This window comes from Limanda limanda, chromosome 8 (genome assembly GCF_963576545.1).
Source record: "Limanda limanda chromosome 8, fLimLim1.1, whole genome shotgun sequence".
Lineage (NCBI taxonomy): Eukaryota > Metazoa > Chordata > Actinopteri > Pleuronectiformes > Pleuronectidae > Limanda > Limanda limanda.
Window position 1 is genome coordinate 3123763 of NC_083643.1, and position 7628 is coordinate 3131390.

Consider the following 7628-nt stretch of genomic DNA (forward strand, 5'->3'; position numbering starts at 1 on the left):
GTCCTGCAGTTATCTTACATCACCTGATATGAGGGAGTCACTAATCCGAGCTGTGACCTGGAGACAACAGATCCTCTCCTGCTGCACTCTCCTCTCTCGGGTTTGAGTGCAGTTAAATATCCTTCCACTCATTATCGGTGCAGCTTATCCTTGAAGGGTTGATGGAGCCGATCCCAGCTGATGTTGAGAGGTTTGCTCTGGACGGGCCAGCAGCTGATTGAAAAGACATATAGAGACAAACAACCATTCTCCAGTTAACCTAACCTGCAAGTGTTTGAACTGAAGGAAACCCACCTGTCAGACTAAGGGTTTTACAGGAAGTTCAGGAACCAGGGGAGTAGATGAAGCTGTTTCTGCAGGAATCATTTCAAAGTCACACAGAGACATTAGTTCTGGACTCAAACCCGACTTACAGAGACAAACCTAGTTGTGGGCGATGCTGCTGCGTGTGCAGCATGCTAACACGATGCGTTACGTGAGAGAAGCTGCCCAGAGGCTCTTTTGACGTTTTGATCTCATCACTTGTCATCGACGATATCTCCTAGGAAATCCTCAAAGCACAATGGAGCCGTCCATCGGAACCTTTGTGGCTCAGAGATGAAAAGACGCATTCGTTGGCTGCGTTTGAAGAAGCTTTTGAAAACGGGACGTAACGTGTCTTCAAATGAAACCTCGGACTCGAGACACAGCTACTGGCTGAAGCTGAGATGACAGGAAGTGCTACTAGAATAAAAAAGGAAGTAATGAACATTGGAAAACTACCGGGATGTCACAAGTCTCTATTAATATCAGATGTTTGAGGAAATGACATCTTTAGACATTATAGATACAAGCTTGTGTGAATAAATAAACGGTGAAACTGTGAAAACATGTTTGTACACGTCGTCTCTACATTTCTCTCCTTATACTTTTCTTTCCCCGGGTTGTGTTGCATGGCAACTGGAGGTACACAGTCCACGGAGCTGCACCTCTTTGTTAGCAGTGGAGCTAAAGAAGCTTTTATATAACAACCGTTGAGCTTTGTGACACGACAGCTGCTCGATGTTTCAAAAGGGCTGTGAACGCAAACGTTAGGGAGTCGCTGCAGATTCTTCACAGTGAGTCCAGGTGAGAACACGGGGGGGGGGGGGGGGGGGAGTGTCTGGAGGTTTTTCACAGCGAGCGAGCCGACGTGTTGATGACGTTTCCGACCACGGTGGAAGGAAAACTGACAAAACGAACGTGGAGAATGTCTCAGGGAGAAAAAGAGAAGTCAAACACGTAGAGAAAACTAAAGAGTCCGCTAGGAGAGACGTCGAGATTTGATTTGTTAAAAATACACCTTTTCAAAGTTTTGAATCGACCAAATAACTTTTTCGTCCGCAGCTCTGTTGCCAGGCGACGGTTGAAAAGGCGGTGATGCAATGAGAAGCACAGGTCGTCATTTCAGTTTGGACCGACAGCACGGCTGAAGAAGGAAACCACAGAATGTCAGACGGCTCCTTTATTTGCTCCAGTTAATATGACCCATGATATCATCCACATATCAAACACATGTACGAGTCCAGTGAGACATGAAGGAGAAGTGAGACAGCAGCGTCTGAGAGAGAGAGAGAGACAGGAAGACGTCCACTGAACAGACTTGGAGATATAACTCTATTGTATTAGGCCAGATCCAGAGCAGATGTCTTGGATCAGTCAGGGAATGGCTAATAGGAAAATCTAATACAAATCCCCCCCCACTGATTACATTATGTATTCACTCCCAGCCATAAAAAAAAAGAAGCTTTCAATTCCTGGGGTGTGTCAGACGGAGGAGACTACGTCCGGATGAAGCTTTTCCCAGAAATGATAAATGATATTTGTAAAAGGATTCCAGCTGATTCTAATGAACGTGGCTTATTGGGTTGAACTGCAACCGAGAGTAATGGGATTTTATTCAATGTTTTCTCCACGACTATGCAGTGGTCACTGAAAAATGCTCTTCAGAGAAACGCAAACACACACAGACACACAAACGAGCACAATAAGGAGAGTTTGTTCAATATCTATTGAATTGTTGCATTGCTTCTAATGTGTCATCCACGTTCAGCCCGAGGGAATAAAAAGAGGAATTGACGGCATTCGATCAAACCGAAGGTCACGACTGTCCGTCGCTCGGAGGATGATTCTGTATAAAAAGGTAAAGTACAGTCATCAGGACAATGAGCTGGAGGCAGAAGTCTGGTTTTCCTCTGAGCGCTGACGCCAAAAGCCTCGTGACTGAGAGCCAGAGAGATTCATATCCGACTCTTCAGTCACCTGCAGGACACACAGGAACCTGCACGCCCTGTAGAGCGTGAGCTTCAACGGGAAACATCGTGCACTCCCTGGAAATGGCGATTGCCAACATGTGACCATGATTGTCGCCTGGCAAACATCTGCAAGCTGCATCGCTCATTTGACATAGAAATTAACATTTTTACGTTGTCATGGTGCCTCCTGTTTTAAGCGAAGTGAGAATTATGTCCTGATGTGCACCAAACACTGTTGGTGGTCGATATAGAGCCAAGATGGAGACTGACGAGGGCGACTAGTGTCCATCATTTCAAACAACTTCTTTTTAACCAAACTGTTTAGGATCGAACAGCAGAAAGACAGAAGTAGTTGAGCATCGAGCAGCAAAAGTGACGAGTGCAGGATTTTGACCGAAGGCTTTATAAGATTGTCACCTGGCAAACATCTGCAAGCTGCTTCGCTCATTTGACATAAAAATGAAAAATTTGAATTATGCCGTGACGTGCACCAAACACTGTTGTAGGTTGATATGCAGCCAAGATGGAGACTGACAAGGGCGACAAGTGTTCATCATTTCAAACTGGACTTGTGTCACGCTGTCACTCTAATATCAGAGTGCAAGTGCAGAGTTAGAGCTCAAGCAGCGGCTGTTTGAGAGAAGACGTTCTAACATCTGGATTAGAGACCTGAGGGTTCGGCTCTTAAACTGAAAGACAAAGCTCTTGATTAAAGAACTCTAATATTCTAAAACTGCATAACATGTTATTTATTACATAGCCTGAATCATGCATTAACGTTTCCTTTGTTTGGTCTGTTTCCTCGAGGCTGGAACACATTCACATCAGGATGCTAACTGTGGCTCCAGTGCTTTGTGGTTTCAAACTACACAACCATGTGTGTTGCATTTTTGTTTTCCTGCTTCAGCCGCTGATGTGCACGATGGAGATGATGGAAAAGCAACATGCCTCAGAGTATTGATCCATTTAGAGCAGAGCAACAGTTTTCTACCATTTATCATGAGCTCCTGAATTAGCCCTTAATAATGCAACGCTCCAGGGCCGACCGAGGGCATTAATACAGCATGCAGCTCAGAGAGGATGGCACGTAACAACACTGTGTGTGTGTGTGTGGTCGGTAGATCGACGTTTCTCAGTGAGGGACCGTGCTCAATGATCTCTGCTCGACCAAGTGGGTTCGGCCGAGCTGATGCATTTATGAGACGGAGGATTCTGCTTTGAATCTCGTCAAATTAGCCTGGAAGAGACTTTAAATCCACATTTCATAGAGTTAATGCTGCTGTCGCCCAAACTAGAGGAAACAGACCCGTCATGCAGGTGAGTGAAGGGAGGAAAGTTAATCAAGCTCTTTTAATATCGCGCTCACTGAAGGTCAGCAGATCCACAGGGAAGGAACTGAGCACATCCAATCAATCCAGCTGGATTATTCTGGGTTTATCACTAAGAAAACAGTTCAGTTAGTTGAACGAGTGGAATCTTAGAGACGCTCTCAGCTGCTCTCTCTCTCTCTCTTTAACAACAATTATACAACGTTTATCAAGCTTTAAACCTTATTTACTCTTCTTCTTTTAAAATCTTCTCTTCATTGAACAAGTATTTTGAAGGCCGAGCGACAAGGGATCCAACAAAGGACGGGAGGTAAAACTTCTCAGGGCCTCGAGCGACTGAAGACATCAACAAAACAAGAGTATTTACAACATTGTTTAGAAGAAACTGTTTCCACAATAGTCTGTGTCTGCTGGATGTTGCAAAGAAGAAAGACTTAGTTCCTTTCAGTATGTTTTTAGAGAAGCTCCTCCTTCACATGTCATGATCCTGTGCAGCTGCATCACAAATCTCCCATCGGCACCAACATGTCTTCAAACTTCACAGTTGGCTGTGAATGAATAATGCACCAAGCTGCAGGAGAAGTGATGGTGGATCACATGCCAGGGCGCTCAGGAGCATTTGGAAGGCGCCACCACCAGTTGGACAGAGATAAGTCATGATGTAAGTGTTGCATCACATCAAACTGAGCAATGAAAAATCGTCATATCTGCAGCAACAGCTTTAGAAACGGTTTCTTCTGAATCGAGTGCAGGAGCCAAAGCTGAGCAGCTGCCACGAAGATCAAATTGCCCGAGTTCTCTCGAATAGCTCACAGGAATTAGTTTTGCATCGATCGGCGAGAACACAAAGAGTCGCGAGAGGCTCATTAACAGATGTTCTCTGCTCCTTCTCTCGGTGTCCGTCTCCACGCTGGAGTCGAGGTGAGAAGAAGCTCGATGGTGTTCACGCCCTCGGGTTGTTACAGCAGAGAAAACAGAAGATAAATAAACCGGCAAGCAGCTCAGTTCACGTGAGTTCAGGAGCGAGACGCTGCTGTGGACGCTCGTGGTCGAAGGTCGACTTGAGCATCGTGAGAAACTCTTCATATTGTGTCGAGCACCTTCTGCACAAGAGTGTGTAACATTAAAGTCCATTGATTGTTGGTCACTCTTCAAATAGCATGTCTCAGGGTTTAGTTTCCACCCCTATGTGTGTGTTTGTGTACAAGATAACTCCACAGCACATGGATGGATTTTTAATCATAAATTTATCTCCAGATGAATAGATTTTGGAGCTTAAAGGTCAGAGGCCAAGGTGAACAAAAATGTGGCCAAAGAAATAGTTCCTCCAGTTCAACGTGAAAATAAACATTGTTCAAGTGTTATTTCATCTTTCTTCCCTGTTTGTGAGGCTTGATAAAAAATATAAATTGCCAAGGTTAAATGTTGAAATCTGAAAATTCACCTCCCAGATCTGTTTAAACTGTCACCGTTAGATGTGTGTGTTGATGTTTAGTGTGTGTGTTGATGTTTAGTGTGTCTGTGGTAAAGGTTCCAGACTGATGGATGGTTAACGTCCTCCCACACTGATCTGTCTCCATTTAAAAAAACAAATTAACTCACATCTCTCTCTCTCTCTCACATCCTGCTGTCAAATGCCAAAACCTTCAAACACTGGCCTGTGTGTTCGTGGATCACAGACCTCGAGTCTCGGCCTCGACTCGACACTCGAGTCTCTGTTCTGCTCTTCCGTCCCTCGACAGCTTCTCTCCTCGACCATTTCTCTCCTCGTCCTTTTCTCTCATCAACCTCGGATTGTCAGATGAAGTGAAGGATTCAGCAAATAAATAAGCAATTTGGTAAAAACAAACGAAAACAACGAGATGTTTGAAGGAATTTCCTAATGTAATATTACTTTTGTAATATGGGAGATATTAATATGGGTTACACTAAACTGCAAAAGCATGATTTGGTGAGAAAGAAGAGGAGCTGAGCTAGAAAATACAAATGTGCGGACAAACAAAAATAAAGCACAAGCTGCAATACATGGTATTTAGGGAAAGCATGGTCTGACCCGGGAGGAACACGAAACACTGAACTCATCATTCCTGAACTTTTTTAAATTTACACACAATCTTTATCAATAGGCAGTCTTTTTCTTCCATAGTTTATTTTTGTGAAATTAGTTTTCTTCTCATTGGAAATGGCACAGCAGAGCAATGATTCTCAAAATCAAGGCGTGCTGGACGACATCCCTCAGGGATCTGAAGCGGCTCTGACACTTTCTCCAGGTTGTTAATTGATCGAACTGGGAGGAGCTGCCCATTGATTTTCTTATTGGAGGTGATATGAAGCAAACACACACAAACAGCTGAGTTTATCTTTGGTCTGTTCATTAAGTGTTTTGGAGGAGAGCAGCTGCTGAGGGACACATACAGTCAAGTGTCCTCAGACCAGTGATCTTTACGTGTCATTCTGTCTCTCTTATGATTTCTTAAAGCTGCTCTCGTCAACATTTATATCACTTATGGGACTAATAACTGTAATTTTATTCATGAATTTTTTGAAGTTTGATTCATTCATTTCAGTTTAGTGATTCTTTCAAATTAACATCCAGGGAAATTTCAAAGGATAAGGACATCTGGAGACAGAAATAGCTTTTGCTGAATTATTTATTATTTTCTGCAGATATATATAAATATGTACGTTTATAAAATAGAAAATCATGCTTTTCACTGACTGTAAAACGACACTGAGTGGTTTTACTTCATTGGTTGATAATATACTTAAAGCTTCTTCTCTTTTTTTTTTTTAACTATTGTCAAGTTCCGTGCAAAGAACCAAATGCAGGTGAATCAAAAAGAATGGAGAGAATTTCAAGGTAATAAATCAACCAAGAGGTGATGAGATCAGAAACACACAAGAACCTGAAGTAGAAATACACAACTGGACAAACTGGCAAACAGGAAGTGAACCACAGGTCGGTTTGAAAACAGGTGAACTGGACACTAAACAACAGGAAGTGAAGGTAACTGAAATTAATTAAGAGAAGACTTAACAAAATATAACAGGATGTCCATCGATAAAAAGTCGCACAGGTCAAGAAGAGATGGAATGAAAGAGGAAACTTTCTCTATATTCACTGTCACTGTTTAATCAAACTGCTGCTTTAAGGTACAAACATAGGAAAGAGCTGCTTTAAAACAAACAAAAAATACAGATCCTAGTAAATACTCATGTGACAGTTACAATTCTCCTGATTGGTCTTTAACCTCCGAGGAGAGCGACCTGTGTGGAGGAGGAACAGATGCCTCCTGTTCCTCTGAGGCAGCTGGGCTGGCTCCTCGCCGCGCTGATCCTCCCTCATAATGCTAAATCAATCACACACACACACACACACACACACACACACACACACACACACACACACACACACACACACACACACACACACACACACAGAAACACACACACACTGGTGGCGCTGTGTGAATGCTAAACCCTGATGTGCAATAAAACAGCTCTTCCATCGAAGTGATCCCTCAGGTTCTATCTTCTCTTGAGCCTGATGATGTCATCCAGTCAGCCTTAGTGGTCGCCCGCTCTGAAATATCAAAATGTCACTCTCTTCTATTTCTGGCCCTGGAGAAATAAGAAGAAGAGGAAATAATTCAGTTTCATTAAGGCCTCGTCATCTGGCTCCGTTCAGACCTGTGAGTGAATCACACGTCTGAATCTGGAGGTGACGTCATATTTCACTGACGCTGTTATCAACAGAAAACCGGGTCAGAAATCCTTGTGTGGAATTTTAATATCTGGTCGTCCTGGTTAACGTGAGAGGAGCCGAGCTCACCTCTGACCCCTGAGTGACCCGCATGAGGCTGAGACCAGTGTTACATCAGAGGTGAAGCTACCGGGAGTGTGAGAGGGTTTGACCTCTGACCTCCTGCTTATTGCTTAAGATCAAAAAACGCCCTGAGCGCTCCAGTGAGGTAAGAAATAAACCACTTCAACCAATTACAGCCTGTATTAAGACATTTTTAAGAAA